The 17,896-nt window shown below is 39.6% G+C and overlaps 1 pseudogene; it reads right to left on the minus strand.

Annotated features, from left to right (window-relative positions):
- Positions 1 to 9,756: 9,756 nt before the first annotated feature.
- Positions 9,757 to 13,225, minus strand: LOC111916693 (probable arabinosyltransferase ARAD1; annotated as a pseudogene).
- Between the last annotated feature and the right edge of the window lie 4,671 nt (positions 13,226 to 17,896).

Raw genomic sequence — 17,896 nt, forward strand, 5'->3', positions numbered from 1 at the left:
CCTGCGATGGATGCATTGCAGTACACAACAAAATCCTCCATGCCCTCTGGCAGAGATAAAATTGGTGCCTCGCACAATCTCTGTCTCAGCATCTCAAATGCGGCCTGTTATTCAGGCCCCCAGCGATACACCACCGACTTCTTAGTCAGTCAAGTGAGCGGAACTGCTCTCTTGGAGAAGTCCTGAATGAATCTCCGATAGTAGCCTGCCAAACCTAGAAAGCTCCGAATCTCAGATGGAGACCTCGGAACCTCCCAATTCATCACGACCTCTACCTTGGCCGGATCTACCGAAATCCCGTTCTGGTTGACAAGGTGCCTAAGAAACTGCACCTCGCGCAACCAGAACTCACACTTGGAGAACTTATCATACAAGTTCTCCCTCCTCAAAGTCTCCAGAACCTCTCGCAGATGATCCTCATGCTGCTCCTGCATCTTGGAATAAACCAAGATGTCATCAATAAATACTATCACATACCGATCTAACATCGGTCTACACACGCGGTTCATGAGATCCATGAATGCGACAGGAGCATTGGTGAGCCCGAAAGGCATCACCACAAACTCATAGTGGCCATAACGCGTCCGAAACGCAGTCTTCTGCACATCCTCCTCTCTGAGACTCATCTGATGATACCCTGAACGCAAATCAATCTTGGAGAACCAAGATGCTCCCTGAAGCTGGTCAAAGAGGTCATCAATCCTCGGGAGTTGGTAGCGGTTCTTCACCGTTACCTTGTTCAGCTCCCGATAATCTATACACATCCGATGCGACCCGTCCTTCTTCCTCATAAACAGAATCGAGGCTCCCCAGGGTGAACTACGCGGTTCATGAGATCCATGAATGCGACAGGAGCATTGGTGAGCCCGAAAGGCATCACCACAAACTCATAGTGGCCATAACGCGTCCGAAACGCAGTCTTCTGCACATCCTCCTCTCTGAGACTCATCTGATGATACCCTGAATGCAAATCAATCTTGGAGAACCAAGATGCTCCCTGAAGCTAGTCAAAGAGGTCATCAATCCTCGGGAGTTGGTAGCGGTTCTTCACCGTTACCTTGTTCAGCTCCCGATAATCTATACACATCCGATGCGACCCGTCCTTCTTCCTCATAAACAGAATCGAGGCTCCCCAGGGTGAACTACTCGGTCTAATGAAACCCTTGTCTAACAGCTCCTGCAGCTGTGTAGACAACTCCTGCATCTCAGGAGGAGCCAACTGATATGGTGCCTTGGCTATCGGAGCCGCACCAGGAACTAGGTCGATCCTGAATTCCACCTGTTGTTCCGGAGGTATCCCAAACAACTCCTTGGGGAATACGTCCGCAAACTCCCATACCACAGGTACATCGTCCACCGTCGCCGTACCCATCTCCTGGGTATCCATAACATACGCGACATAACCTGCGCAACCCTGCTGAAGGTAACGCCTAGCTCTCGCTGCTGAACATAAAGCTGGTCCCTGCTGTGGCCTCTCGCCCTGGATCACCAGCTCTCCCCCGCTTGGGGTCCTGACCCGCACCAACTGCTGCGCGCAGTCGATCACTGCCCCATTAGGGCTGAGCTAATCCATGCCTAAAATCACCTTGTTCCCACGCAATGGAATGGTAACCAAGTCTACCAGGTAGCGCTCCTCAAATAACCTCAGCACACAATCTCGAAAAACCATCGATGCCCGCACCGATTGGTCGTCTGCAATCTCTACCTCTATAGGGCAATCCAACACGCCCGAAGACTCGGAAAATCTCTTGCTAAGCGCAAGAGACACAAATGACCGGGTAGCACCCGAGTCAAACAATACCAGAACCAGGATGCCATTCACATGGAACGATCCTAAACAGAGTACATATCGATAACACAATCACAACAAAAAGAAGATCAGAGGGAAAGAATCATACCCGTCACCACATCGGGTGCAGCGCGTGCCTCCTCGACTGTCAACTGAAATGCTCGGCTCCGCACCACTGGAACCTCTGTCTTGACCTTCCAGCCATCTGTAACCCGCGCCGTCGTTGAGACCGGCGCTGCCGCTGGCAGTGTTGCTGACGCTGCTGTCAATCTCGGGCAATTGGCCCTTTTGTGTCCCCTCTTATTGCAATGGAAGCAAATCAGTTATGTCATTTGTACCGTAGGGGCGGGGGCAGTACAATCCCTGCCAAAATGCCCCACCTTGCCACACTTATAGCAGCCCGAACCCGGCCCAGTGCGACAAGCTCCTTCGTGTGACCGACCGCATTTCCCACAGCAGTCCTGTCCTGCCTGGCCTCTCGGCCTACCATCAGATCCCTTGGGCTTCTTCCCCGAAGCCCCAGTCGTCATCCCCTCCACTTCCTTCCTCTTCTGGACATGCTCCAGATCAATCTCCCTCTCCCTAGCCCTGACAATCATGGAATCCAAGGTAGGGCAAGCCGAAAAACTAACATGCTCTCGAATGTCAGCTCGTAGCATGTCGTGGTAGCGGGTCCTCCTCATATCCTCATCACCCGCATATTCAGGCACCAGCAATGCCCTCTCCTAGAACTTGGCAGTGATCTCCGCCACAGTCTCTGTAGTCTGCCTCATATCCAAAAACTCCCTGGCCAGCCATTGAAGCTCCACAGCTGGCGCAAACTCCTCCCTGAATCTGGTCACAAAGTCCGACCAAGTCATAGCCTCAATAGCCAAGGCTCCCAATGAGTCACCAACAGACTCCCACCAATCCCTAGCCCTGTCTTGCAAGCATCCTACTGCATACCGCACCTTCGATCCCTCTAAGCAAAAGCTCGTCAGCTGCGCAGACTCAATGTCTGCGATCCATCTCCTAACAGCAATGGGGTCTTTCTCCCCATGGATATCCGGCGCACCACTTCCCCGAAAGTCCTTAAAGGACAGTGTGCGCGCACCCATCTGGCTAGATGCCATATCACTCCTGAATGATCGGAGATGATCCTCCATCAGCTCAACAATCCCCTCCTTGATAGACCTGAAGATGATAGGGGTCGACTCAAGGGTGCCTCTCGTGATCTCAGACGCGATGAACTCGCGTAGCCCGTCATCAACCTGCTCGGATCCCGAACCCAAGCCCGATCCTAATCCTGATCCAGAACCTCCTGCTCCAATTCGTGTGGTCACCATATTGAAAATACATGCATAAAGTTCAGGATCATACATATACTCGAGAGATCTAACACACTTCCCAAGGTTCCCGATTTCGTCTAGGCCCTCCTTGATTCGAGTACGGGTCCTCTGCTTTCAGTAGTACGTGCCCATACTACCTTCCACATCTACCCGTGCTTTCCTCAAGGATTGCTTCGACTTCACCAGGTCCATTTACCGATACCCCTTTTCCACTAACCTCATCCTAGGCTTCCCTAGGGCACTCTCCGACCTACTCTCCTCCCTCAGCTGCACAGGAGCCCCTACCATTTCCCCTAACTAACTTGCAGGTACTGTTACATATCCGCTCCTTAGTTAGTTGGAAATAGCCAGAACCCCCGTAGCACAAATCAAGCAACATTCATGCATCGAGTAACCAAATCAGGCATAACTTATACAAGCCATCCTACTGCTGACTAAACAGCCCTAGCATATAGCTCCTACAATAGGCATATAAGGCATCCTCCTAGATCCTTAGCCCTAACTAGCATGCGATTATTAGAATCATATATCAGGCACACAAGGCATCTTCCAAGATCCTTAGTCCTATTCTAGCATGCAATTCTGAATCAAGCCATATAGCATAACATAACATGTATGAGTATCTTGGGGAAAACTTACTTGAGCCCGATCGGTCGCATGCATCACACACCTTGTCTTTCGTAAAATCCTTTCGCTTAGATTTTTAGAAAACCATTTTATTGTAAAAATCTTTTAGCCCCTTAGTTTGAGTCCAGACACCGCCGAGGGCGTGTCTGAATCCCTCAAACCAGGGCTTTGATACCAACTTGTAACATCCCAAAATTCAAGCCCAAAAATTTCATTTTTGATTAATTAATTCATAAAACATTCATTAGAAAGTATTGTATAAACACGACATCTCAAAACCAAGAATCATACTTGAAACCCACAGCCATTAACAAATGTCATATCAGAGTACAATCCCAGAAAACACCATGCGGAAAAATCATATGTGTGTGTGATGCCAAGCTACGGGGCCGGCTCCTTCCCCTTAGACGAAGAGATACCTGAAACCAAAAATTTAAATCGTAAGCACAAAGCTTAGTGAGTTCCCCCATCATACCACATACCATACAATACCATCGGTATCTTTCAACCGGTAATCATCATCGATATCTTTCAACCGGTAAACTTCATCGGTATCTTTCAACCGGTAATCGTCATCGATATCTTTCAACCGGTAACTGGGGACTATTCCACCCCCTACTACTAGCATACAATAGCAAGATATAAACACACATTCAGACATATCCAGGTACTGACCTACCCCTTGGTCCTAAGGACCACTATCAGGGAAAATATCCCTATCTTGTAACATATCATACAGATATAACTCATAACCAAACGTAGACCAGACCAAGATAAATTATCACAAAGACAATTATCTTCTAAATACTCCTCAATGGTGCGTCGGCATTGTGGCCTTAGACCCACCCCTATTGGAAGGTAACTCACCTCGTATCTGCTGAACTATGCGGGAATCCTCTGAATGCTGCCGCTGCTGCTCCGGAAGTCCGCCGAGTCCTTATCCTGCCATCAGACTTGATAACCGTCTCTACTCATCGAGTTAGGCGATGACTCGACGAGTTTTCCTTCTAAATGAACACCGACTGAATCCACATCTGACTCGACGAGTTGTATGAACAACTCGTCGAGTTCATCATCAACTGATACTCATGTCCTGACTTGACTCGTCGAGTTGTATGAACAACTCGTCGAGTTACTCTTCATCCTATGAACACGTTCTGTCCTCGACTCGCCGAGTTGATGAACAACTCGCCGAGTTCCATGAAGATTGTCTTGGACTTGCCGAGTCCGTTCATGCACTCGCCGAGTACCATGAATTCCCAGAACACTTTTCTTAGTCCAGAACGTTGGGTCACTCCCCGGGACCCCTAAAACCCTTCCACACTCAACTGGTCCTTATGACCCTCACTGATATGGGACCAAAACCCTTGGACTCGCCGAGTCTATCACATTCCTTACTAAGAACTTCAATTTCTGATGTACAACACTTAACCAAAAGATAGATCCAGGCCCCTAAACTCGATCTACCACGTAAAGTTACAAACTTTACGTGCATGCATGGGACATTAGAGCTTAAAAGGCTCTAAAATGGTTCTATTGTTGCATGGGGCCTTCCTTGGTGCAAAAAGCAACCTAGATCTGACTTGTGGCTCATAAAATGACATGATACATAAGCCCAAACCCCCAACCATGTTTGGAAACATGGTTAGCCAACAAAAATGGCTTATAAAAGCCCTAAATCACCCCAAAGAGGGATCTAACAAATGAATGAGCAAGGTTCAGACTTTATACCTTCCAAATACTGCAAATGATGAACCAAACTCGAATCCTTCAGTCCCCTCTTGATCCTTCTATGCTCTTCTTCTTCCTTGAGATCAAAACTCACAAGAATCACTCAAAAAGCCTTAGATCTTCACAAAAACGGCTAGGGTTTGCTATGAGGAGTGTTTGGGAGCATAAAGGGAAAAGGAGGCTGCATAAGGTCGTTTAAATAGGATGCAAATCCTTGGATTATGGTTTTTGTCCAAACAGCGGCTACTCGCCGAGTCCGGGACTCGACTCGCCGAGTCCGTAGCTTAAACTCCGCGCCTCATCCCGCTTCTACTCGGTGAGTCCGTCCTTCGACTCGCGGAGTCCAAGGTCAAAAATGCAAAATAAATGAAGATTTAATAACAAAATACATACCAAGAACCAGGTGCTACATAGAACTAGAAAGTTGCCATTTTTGGGGATGAAATCCACCCATGCATGAGTTAAGGTCATTTTCATGAAAGTCTATTGCTATTTCTTGAGATTGGAACTTTTAAGGGCATGTAAAGTCACCAAGTCAGTGACTTTATAGTTCTAGAGGTCCTAAATGGCTTGGATCTATGTTTTATGTGGTATGACTTAAGCATTAAGTGCTTAATAACGTTTTTGAACTCTGGCTGCGAACGCGCTGCGTAAGGTCTAGGAATGCCCCGCGTTCCGACCAAAATCCGCGATCTAAATTTATGAGGAAAGTCTAACGTTCCACAAAGGGAACACCCTGCGTTCGATCCGGAAGTGGGCTTCCTTGGGCCATTTTCTTGGACTTTATTACCATGGGCCTTAGGGGACCATCATTTGGGCTTTATTGGACTATATCTTATTGTGGATCTAAGGTAAGACCCATTACAGGGGTTGGGCCTAATTTAGAAAATTGGGCCATTGAAGGACCATTAGTAGGCTTGGGAAGGCTATCTAGAATTAGGCCTTTCATGTTATGGTTTTGGGATTTAGGCATGACCCAAATTAGATCAGGGTAAAATGGTCATTTTACTTTTAGAATGATTATAGGGTTTTGATTAAGTGTTATTTTGGTAATGATAGCCCGAGGAGTCGTCGGAGCAGCCGTTAGAGATTTCTTACCGTGAGATTCAGCATCCAAGTGAGTTTCCTCCTGTATGAACAAGTCGAAGGCACCAATGTCGGGCCGTATAGTTATGTTAGTATGTTCTGGACTAAGGTCTAATGTCGGGCGGGGCCCGATGTATGCTTATATGATTTCCGGATTTCAGTCTGATGTAGGGCGATGCCCGAGGAATGTTTGTATGCTTGATGTCTTCGTGATTCTTGCATGTGTTTGTATTTGTATGTTCCCGGATTACGGTCCGATGTCGGACAATGCTCGAGGAATGTTTGTATGCTTCCAGATTTCGGTCCGATATCGGTCGGGGCCCGAGGAATGTTTATATGTTTATAATGTTTATATGTTTATATGTTTATGTTAGGTGATTATTTCATGTGTATTTGTTGATATGTTATATGTATACCGAGCTTTCTTTGATGCCGGACCGGGCCCGAAGCCAGACATTGTCCGTTGTCGGGCAGGGCCCGATGCCAGACAATGTCCGATGCCGAACAATGTCCGATGTCGGGTGAGGCCCGATGAAGGGGCAGGGTCCACAATATGTTTATATATGATTATGTGATTATGTGTATGGTATGTGGTAGTTTGGGGAGACTCACTAAGCTTTATTCTTATAGTTTTCAGTTTTGGTATCAGGTACTTCCAGTAGCAAAGGCAAGAGCTCTGGATAATTGTATTGCACACACAATGATGTTTTAGCATGAGATGTTAACTATGATATATTTGACAAATGTTTTGATATGGATATACCAATCATGATGTTTTGAGATACTATAACTTATGTTTTGATGAGATGATTTTAATAACCATGGTTTTATTTAATAATTAAAAATGAAATTTTTTTTTCATGATTTTTGGGATGTTACACAAAAGGTTATAAAACCTAACCCTAAGTCCAAAGACCACTTAAAAGCTTAAGATGTTTTGCATGAATGGATGGGAGTATCAAAGATCCTATTTTTATGATTCCCCAAACTCAAATACAACAAAATATGGTGCTCACAAGGTATGGAGTAGCTCATACTCCATAAAACCAAAGTCTTGGGACCAAAAACATAACAAAACATGAACCAACTAAAGATCTAACATAATGAAACATAAAGGTTCAAGTTGTATACCTCCTGGAGGTGAATGATAAAGCACAAAGTCTGGATCTTCAAGCTTGAGGCCTTCCAATGCTTCTTTAAAGAACTCCCTTATTCACAAAACACACAAAAATCACAATAAGGACTTAAAATCTCACAAATGGGGCTAGGGTTTCGATAGGACTGATGGAGAGGGTGGAGGTTGGTGGTAAGAAGGGCATCAAAGAGATTAAGGTCCTTAAATAGGGTCCAAGACCCCAAAATTAGGGTTGTGCCTTGTGCAGTTACGCCTTGCATAACATGGGTACACCGTACATACTACATTAACTCCTACATCCAAAATAATGAGTTATGCCCTACGAAATCGGGTGTTACAGAGAAGGTTGACAAAAGAGGTGTAGGATCGGCTACTAGGGTGTAGCCTGATACCATGTGTTATGGGTAGATTTTCTTACTCTATTTATCTTGATATCTTGAACTTATGCTAACATCCCGAGCAAGACCAAGATCATGGATTTAATCAATATCTTGGACTATCATTATGCTTCTTGTATTATCTTATACAGGAACTAAAGGCTTGACTAGAGAAAAGTGGACCATGTCAATAATACATGGTCATTGCCTTGTGAGTGTTGATGACTATCATAAAAGTTGGGTTAAGCATGGATCAAGGAAGATCCCTAGAATGTCGGTATATTTTTTATTTTTGTATATATATATATATATATATATATATATATATATATATATATATATATATATATATATATATATATATATATATAAAGCCTAACTGATCATCACACACACACACATTCCCATTGTCACTTTCACTCTTATTCTCTCGACACTTGAGCACTTTTACATCATCTCTTAGATCAACTAGCACTTATAATTTTATTTCGATTTAATATAAGTTCTAAGGTAGGTGATTTCATCACCTCCCGAAGTTTTATATCGGAGATCCAAAAGGATTAAGGGCTTGCCTCATAATTTGTTGAGTTCTTGCATTTATTTTCATTTAATTTCTGTTGTTTGATTAATTATATCATTTCCACATATTTACTTGATCTTTAATCTATTTTATTTGTCATTATCATGATATTTTCTGGTATCTTGGCATCTTTCTGAGTATCTTGAGATTTATTATCTACATTTAGTTAGTACATAATCTTAACACTATTTTGTCCCAAACACATAAAAATATGTTTATTTACATAACAAAATAACACACTCTTAATTAACGGTTTTCTAAATATCATTATTTTCTTCCCATGAACTTAGGCATGACCAAGATCTTAAGCATATTTCAAGATCTTAAGCATTTCATCTTTTACATCTTATTTCAAACATCACACCACACTTATTAATTTGGTTACGAAATTAGTTTGATAATTTTTTACCAAGACACCATGTAAACTCTTGTATTCCCCATGAATTGCAATGCATTACTGAAAGCGTATATGTATAAGAGTGTAGTGGGTCGAATACATAAGGGACCAGTACATACAAGACTAACTAATAATAGGCTCAATACAATATACATAATACAACACATATAGTCCGCTAACATAATACTGGTGTGGAATAGGTCAAATCACTTATTCTATTCTTATTCAATGGTGTTGTCTCTTTTGGAAAAAAAAAACGATGTATTTGTGGGGTTTAAATTGTCCCACAATTTTCTCCCATGACGACCGGTTTGCTTGGCTTGGGAGTTTGCAACTTAACAAGATTGCTAAGGATTTTCTAGAGGCATTTTTTTCTTATTGGGCATATTTGGAATTTTAGGAACAAAATGTTTTTTTTGAAAAGGTTCCTCTTAAAAAAAAGCTAGTTTTTGATAGTATCATTACGCTTTATGCAGGCGTACTCTTGGTGTCATAGTAGATGGAAAGGTTCGTTTATATGAGTTGGTTGAAAAATTTGTCTCTTGTTGTCATGTAATTTGTTTTTTTGGTTTTTTCTAACGTCTTTCTAGTTTTGGTTTATAAAATATATGCCCTTCTATAAAAAGTCAATTTGTAAAATTATAAAAAGTGTTTTTTTGTTAACGCTATTTGGAATAGTTTTTAAATTTGGAGCTTTTTGTTATAGCTAAAAGGCTAAAAGATCCTACCAATCAAAAAAAAAAAAAAAAAAAAAAAAAAAAAAAAAAGCCTTTTTCGAGCTTTTTCTTAGATGTTAAAAGCTAGATGCTAAAAAAAAAAAAAAAAACCTACATGTGGGACACGCCTAGATTGAAAGATGGATCATTTATGGATTGTTAATGAAAGGAAAAGATTTGTCTAAGATGGAGAACTTTTATAGGTTTGAAAGATAATATAATAAACATTAAACACATATTAGGAAAAGCATTTGATGAAGCATGATTGTTATATAAACGTTAAATTGCAATGTCGGGTGATGTGAAAGTAAAAAACCTTTCATTTAGTTTGTTCATTTTCAGGCTAAATTCAGATCATATCACAAGTTTTAAAACATATAATACAAGATATAAAATAAATATTTATTTGGAAATAACAATTTTGCCTCCCGTCATAACAGATTTTCATATGTTTTAAAACATATAATACAAGATATAAAATAAATATTTATTTGGAAATAACAATTTTGCCTCCCGTCATAACAGATTTTCATATTTATATTTTTTCCTTTCAAAAAATTTTATGTAACAGTTTTGATGTCATAATTTTAAATTTTAAAGTAAAATTATTGGTATTTTATAAATTATGGTTTTGGTCCTTTATTATATTTTAAAGTTACATGTTTGGTCTTCTACATAATTTCTTTTTATAATTTTTGTTTTTTTAATATTACTTATTATTATTATAATTTCTCAATTTATTGTCATTTGTGGTATTATACCAAACATGATACATTTCAATCATTTTTTTTGCGAGTCTCACAAATATATAATTGTATTTCATTTTGCAAAGAAATTTCCTGTTGCAATGCACGGAGTAACTAAATACTAATTTCTCTTTATTAAGTTGCAGGACAAGATGAGCTCCATGAACAATATTTGTTGTCTTTAAATTCGGTGTAAAACTATTTTTTTGTCTAATAAAACTTGTGTTTCTCTTTTACGGGAATTAGGTCCCATAAATTTAGACCTAGAGACAATTTAGTTTACCTAAATTGTGTACAAATCGAATTACTTCTTAGCACACACATCAACATGATTTTGTTGTCAATAACATTTTGAGCTTATAACGATATTAAGCATCTTTTTTTTTGTTACGCTTGTTTTTCCATATACAACTATTTGATATAAGAAAATTAAACCATAAAGACCGTTTGGTTAAATGAAATATAATGATAAAGTAGTCACATATAGATTAGCCAAAGAACCAAAATAATGGAAAACTTGTCATATTCTATAATCATGTTTTGTTTACTACTAGAAAAATATGCAACAAGGGATTTAACAACGGATTGACTCTATCGCCAAAAACTTACATCGCCAACTACAAATTAAGTGGTGAAGGAACATCCACAACACAAATATGTCACTAAAGCTATTTATTAAGCTGCAGGTAATCTGCACAGATCCAAACCGAATACAAATCAATAAACCAAAAGAGAATTTCAACTAGATTAGACTCTATTACAAGATGCAAGTTTTTTTATCATCTTAAACATCAAATAGAAATACAAGTTCTATGTAAGAAAGAAAATTGCCAAGATTTTTTTCTGAGAATATAGGTCAGTTTGTATTCAGTTGTCCTATTCATGAGCCCCTTCTCTCCTTAGTTCTTATCTTTGTGATGGATATTGGTATGAGAAAGGACTAACTAATATTCTCCATAAAGCAACAAGCTTTGAGAACGGGAAAACTCGCTCCATTTTATATTGATTTAAGAACTTTTGTGACATTTGATATCGATTTTGTCTATGAACTTTACTATGTCTAGAAGACACCTTTCGATGAACTGCTTGCCAAATCATGTCAACAACATCACCAGGCTGTGATGGATGCTGGTACTCAAAATGTGGTGCAATTTGCTTCAATCTTTCCCACATTTGAGTCCATTTTTCTCTTTGAACTCTTCTAAGAAGTTTCATAAGGTATCCTTTTCTAGCAGCATCTGATGCACGAACAAATATGGCGAATTTTGTATAATCAAGAACATCTTCAAAAGGCAACTCGATGTCATCACTGATTATAACGGGTACATAATGACTAACAATGGCATCGAATAATCGGTTAGATGAAGGGGTGTCTCCTGCAATACTGAGGTAGAATTTGGAATGAGTCATCCCTATAGGCGCCATGTGAATTTCATCTGGAGATGGCCTTCCGAATGTGAAGTGCACCTCTTTTTCATCTTTCAAAAGGTCGTATAGTATTTGACGAATCCTTCCACCCTATGTGAGTAAAACTCAAAACATATCAATACAAACTAGCAAACACAACAAGATTACAATAATAAGACCTAGCTTGTTACATAGGAGGACATTCATATCTTTTGCACAAACGAGAGTTGGTCTATGTTAGACATTGTTCCATCTTTTTCGGGTAGGATAAAAAGTTGTACTTTTTGTTTCATTGACATTAGTGTGAGAGTATCCATAAAAGTCCAATACACACCAAACATAGGATAACATGTTATGTCACATCTTGTTATGTGAACGACATGGAAAAAAGAAGCTTACATCTTTCCTATGAATTCCTCCTTGGAAAAACACCAATATAGGTCGCTTTTCAAAAGAAGGTGAATCGCTACCATTAAGTCGTCTAACCACATGTTTGTAAGGTGCAATAATATTTTTATCAATATTCGCAATCTGAGCTGGATACCTTCCAAAATCCGCAAGAAGCAACATAGCAGAACTCAATTTTGTTCTTGCAAAGAGCAAGCTATTCAGATGGTGAGCCATGATCAAATTTCCCTCTTGATCTCCTCCATTCCTTCCTATTCTTCAAAAATTACACCAATCTCTCTTGCAAAACATAGTCCATGCTGTTTCTTTTATCCCAATGAATCTTGGGCTAACGATTATAACTCCAAGAACTGAAAAATGGAACGAAAATTACATCCGATTGGGTCAGTTTTTTACTAGAATTGTAGTACAAGGTCTAAAGACATTTGGGGAAACCGAAGAGAGAAGATCAAGTTTAAGCCAATACTCCATGCTGTGTTGTATGTTTATCGCACTTGGGTATGAAGGGATTTGACTTAAATTACTCACATTAGGCTAGATTTGATTTTGATCTCCTCTCCAACCTATTAATCCAAAGTGAAACCGCGGAGGTAAATCATACATAAAGACTTTGAGTAGAGCTTGAGTTTGATCACAAATGCCCGGTTTGATCGGGGTTTGATTTAGGACATGATTCGTTACAAGATGACACCACAATGGGGACAGATTTTAGTTCAATTAGTACACTTGTTTCAACAGGTTTTACAATAATTAGCTTGTAAATTGATTTGGGTGCTAAAGAACTGTCACCAAACTGGAGTAGGAGCAATGAAGAAAGGATTAGGAGCAACATTGAGATGGCAATTACGTCGGTAAGTGATCGGAAAATAAACGCACCCTTTTCAGGGATTGATGTCATTGCCATAAACATAAAGGGTCGGAATTAGTGAAAAAATACTTATTGACAAGAACAACTTCAACTTCAACTTCCTAATTTCTTAAAATTGGAAGCAGAAACATGTTACGAGATCTTCTGATGCCATCATTCAAGAACAGAGAAAGAACCCCAAATAATAGAGGGGCATTCATATTCAAATAAGTAAGGTAGCGCCGAAGTCGGAGTTTCCTTTCCGGCTAAAACTTTACTTCAAACACAGCTAGCTATATAGGATTTGAAACAAAATAACATGTTTTCTACCTCTTCTAGCCATTATTAACAACTAGAATTGTAGAAACGACTTGCTTGCATCTCTTGCCTTAAATATTTCACTACTCTAACGAGGATCGAACGCATACAGACTAAAAGGTTTCGGCTTCACTGGAACAAAATTCAAGATAACCTATATTGAGTATTGATAACTGAAAACTGAAAAAAAAATTAATAAATAAAAAAAGGGAATGGGGAAGATAACGCATGTTTGGTACAGAGAAAGAGAAATGGAATGTTTGTATTGTATTTTTTAAAGAGAAAAACAGTTTCCCTTTCCACCTTAACGTGTGCAAATGTTCCAAGTTCGAAACTTGCTCCCCACACCTCGAAATCTCTCTACATTTTTGCTGCATACCCCACTGATTTGGATGTTTGGAGATTATTACGGGGATAATGACTTAAAAGGCTAATATATTTTTCAATTTGTACACATTTAGTCATTGAGTTTTTTTTGTCTACATTTATGTGACATCCCCAAAATCTCGGCCAGAAAAGACCGATTTTCATTTATGCTTTTAAAATATTTTCAGAGTAAATCCTTTTGATTTGAAAGAGTTGCGGAATTTGTTCCCAAAAACAAAACATGATAAAACAATGTTTACCAAAGCATTTCATAAAAGAAATGTATTTTCATTATAATCAAAACTCGGGGTGTCATGTTCCAATACAGACCAATAAGCATAAACGATAACATTACAAGTCATTCAACAAATATATACATATACAGACTTGTAAACAAAACAACTGATGGTTCATCCATCTCATGCCCTTGCGTCACTTCCTGTAATACAATTAAAACTGAGTGGGTCAGGCTTGGGAGCCTGGTGAGCATATAGGGTTTTCAACCCACAATAAATAATCATATTTAATTTTCACCAACCAACAATAACCCAATTACCCATTCCCGTTATTCTCACTTTAATGTCCCTAAGACAACTAACATAAGGGATCTAGTCTAAGAATATTTCATCGGGGCGACAACACATGCTTCGGGGGTACCTCAGCAATATAAGTCAAATAAGGCAACCATGAGGGGGATGGAGTACAACGAATGAACACCCAAGTTCATTAACACCTACAGGTGGCGAACCTGCTAATGTTTCCACAAGACTATCTAGAAAAGTATGTGGTCGTCATCTAAACTCCGCTAGATGACTAAATCAAACAACAACGAGGCCTCTCATCTGTTTATTACACACCAACTATCTACCCATGTTCTACCCAACATATTAGTAGATAAAAATTATACAATTTGTATATATAGTTTAAAAACCTGTATAGCATGCTTTAATCAACACATATTTCACATAACAGATGAGGCACACACACACACATAACACATATCTCATAGAGAATAAATCATATCTATGAGTTAGAAGAAAGTGAATACACATTCACACACATAACCACAAAATTATACACATAATACGTATTCCGTATAAAATACTTCATAATTATGCGTTAGAAGAAAGTAACTAAACACTCACTTGATCAGAAGATGATCAGACAGCACTACGGCTTGCAGAAGTAGTAATCCTCAGCAGATCTGGAAGATCTCTTCAAATATCGAACTTCTCGCGGGTAAAGCTTCGGCTCGGGAACCGCACTTCTCGGGATCTTCGGGATCTCGGGACTTGCCTCGGGGCTCGGGAACAATACCGAGGCTTCGGGATATTTCTGGCACGCAAAACGATGCAAAACGGGAGAGAGAAAAGAGAAAATTGGCTATTGGGTCGGCTGCCCTCGCATCCTATTTATAGGAGGCTGGAGCCTCGGAGTACGCGGGGTGTACGCCTGTACGCGGGGCGTACAGGGCTCTGAAGTCGTCATGGCATGCGTCATCCGAAGTGTCAACACTCTTCGGAGTACGCGGGGCGTACTCGAGTATGTGGGGCGTAACTCGGATCGGACTGCTGACTCGCCTTCGGCTAATGCCGGATTTAATGATTAAAAATAAATACAATTTATTTAATAAATTTCGGAAATTCATATCTTCTTCATACAAACTCCGTTTTCGACGTTCTTTATATCCACGGAAAGGTGAGACAACGCTCTACAACTTTCGTTTAGACTTCGTCGGCTAATTTTGAATTTATTTTTAATAGGCCGGGACATAAACTTTCGTTATAAATTCATAACTTCTTCGTTTGACGTCCGTTTTCGCCTAACTTTTTATCGCTTCGATACCAACAATGAGATCTTCGATTCTCATTTAGATTGCTTAGGCTAAAAACCCCTCAATCTCAAATCGAGTAAAACAGGCTGCATACTGCTAAGCCGAAACTTCGATAAATCATAACTTCCTCATACGAAGTCAGATTTGGGCGTTCTATATAGATTCGGAAACCTCGTTTCAACTACTACAACATTAACCAAAGATATTAAGTTTATATTACACTTAAATTTTGACGCTTATTTTTATTCTTAATTAATCAAACCACGTAATTAAGCAATTAAGCACAAAACACACAATACTCAAATAATACAATCTTATTATTTCAAAACGGGTTACAAAGGTTAACCTAGACTATTACATTGCTAAAAATGGCAAGCCCGGAAAGACAGGCGTTACAATTTACCCCTTCAACTTGTTAAACTGTACACATTTATTCCTTATGACCGGGTACCCCAGGTTAGCCGGTAAAAATGACTTAATAAGGTAATATATTTATCATTTTGTACACATTTAGTCATTAATATTTTTGTACACATTTAGTCCTTCATATTTTTTATTGCAAAATAAGTCATTTTTATTTTTTTATTCATTTAGTACTTATGAATTATTTCTTTAGGTTTTTCTTACGACATCTTATGTGGGATAGCCATATGGTGGTAGGATAGTTTCAGGTGGTCCTGCTATATGTTGTGTGTGACATCTCCATTTTCACGGCCAGAAAAGAGCGATTTTGTTTATGCTTTGTTTTATAAAATCAGAGAAATCTTTTAAAGATAACGGTTGCGGAATTTGTTTCCAAAACAAGACATGATAATAACTTATCAAAACATTTCTCAAAGGGAATGTATTTTTTTCATTTTAATAATAAAAGCTCGGGATGTCATGTTCCGATACAGACATATAAGCATAAACAGAACTTACATTTAATTACACAATTGATTTATATCTCCTTTAAATCTCTCTGTGAAATATGTCTTCGTATTAATACCTGTGATACAAAGAAAACTGAGTGGGTCAGGCTTGGGAGCCTGGTGAGCATATAGGGTTTTCATCCCACAATGTTATATCATATATTTATAAATATAAAACATTCAAACTTGCACAATTTCACCATATAAAGGCAACTCTTATCCCACCCCATCGATCCTCACAATGACACGATCTAAACTCTCGTATCTAATATTTTCCTCTTTACCTGATCCCTACTCATGGATCTAAAACTATCCTCTTCACCCGATCCATACTCACGGATCTACAACTACCTGATCCATACTCACGGATCTAAAACTGACCTCCTGATCTGATCCATACTCCCGGATCAATAATTGTACCTAATCCATACTCCCGGAATAAGGACAATTATCTATACCCTAATCCTGATCTGATCGATACTCCCGGATCAATAACTGTGCCCAATCCATACTCCAAGACTAAGGACAATTAACTTAGTCTTAATACATACTCCCAGACTAATAACAAGTTTTTATCTCTTTACCTGATCCATACTCCCGGATCTAAAATTAACCTCTTGGTCTAATCCATACTCGCTGAATAACTAGATCAACAACAACAACATCGGGGCCTCTCATCTGTTTTTCACACATCAACTATCTACCCATGTTCTACCCAACAAATTAGTAGATAAAAATATATATTTTTATACATAGTTTAAAACCTGTATAACATTCTCATTCAATACCTATTCCACATAACAGATGAGGCACACCCACATAACACGTATTTCATAGAGAATAAATCCGATCTATGAGATAGAAGAAAGTGAATATACATTCACACACATAACAACAAAATTATACACATAACACGTATTTCGTATAAAATACTTCATAGTTATGCGTTAGAAGAAAGTAACCACACACTCACTTGATCAGAAGATGATCGGACAGCACTACGACTTACAGAAGTAGTATTCTTCGGTAGATCTGGAAGATCTCCACAAAAATCGAACTTCTCACGGGCAGAGCTTCGGCTCGGGAATCCCACTTCATGGGATCTCGGGAGCGTAAAACTTCCTTCTTAACTTGGATATGAGATCCGGGGTGTCGGGATGGCTTCGGGGGTTTACACGCAGAGCTTCGGCACAAAAACAAGGAGAAATGAGCAAATAAGCCCGAAACCCTCGCATCCTATTTATAGGAGGCTGGAGCCTCGGAGTACGCGGGGCGTACTCGTCCGAAATCGTC

Source organism: Lactuca sativa, chromosome 1 (assembly GCF_002870075.4).
Source record: "Lactuca sativa cultivar Salinas chromosome 1, Lsat_Salinas_v11, whole genome shotgun sequence".
NCBI lineage: Eukaryota > Viridiplantae > Streptophyta > Magnoliopsida > Asterales > Asteraceae > Lactuca > Lactuca sativa.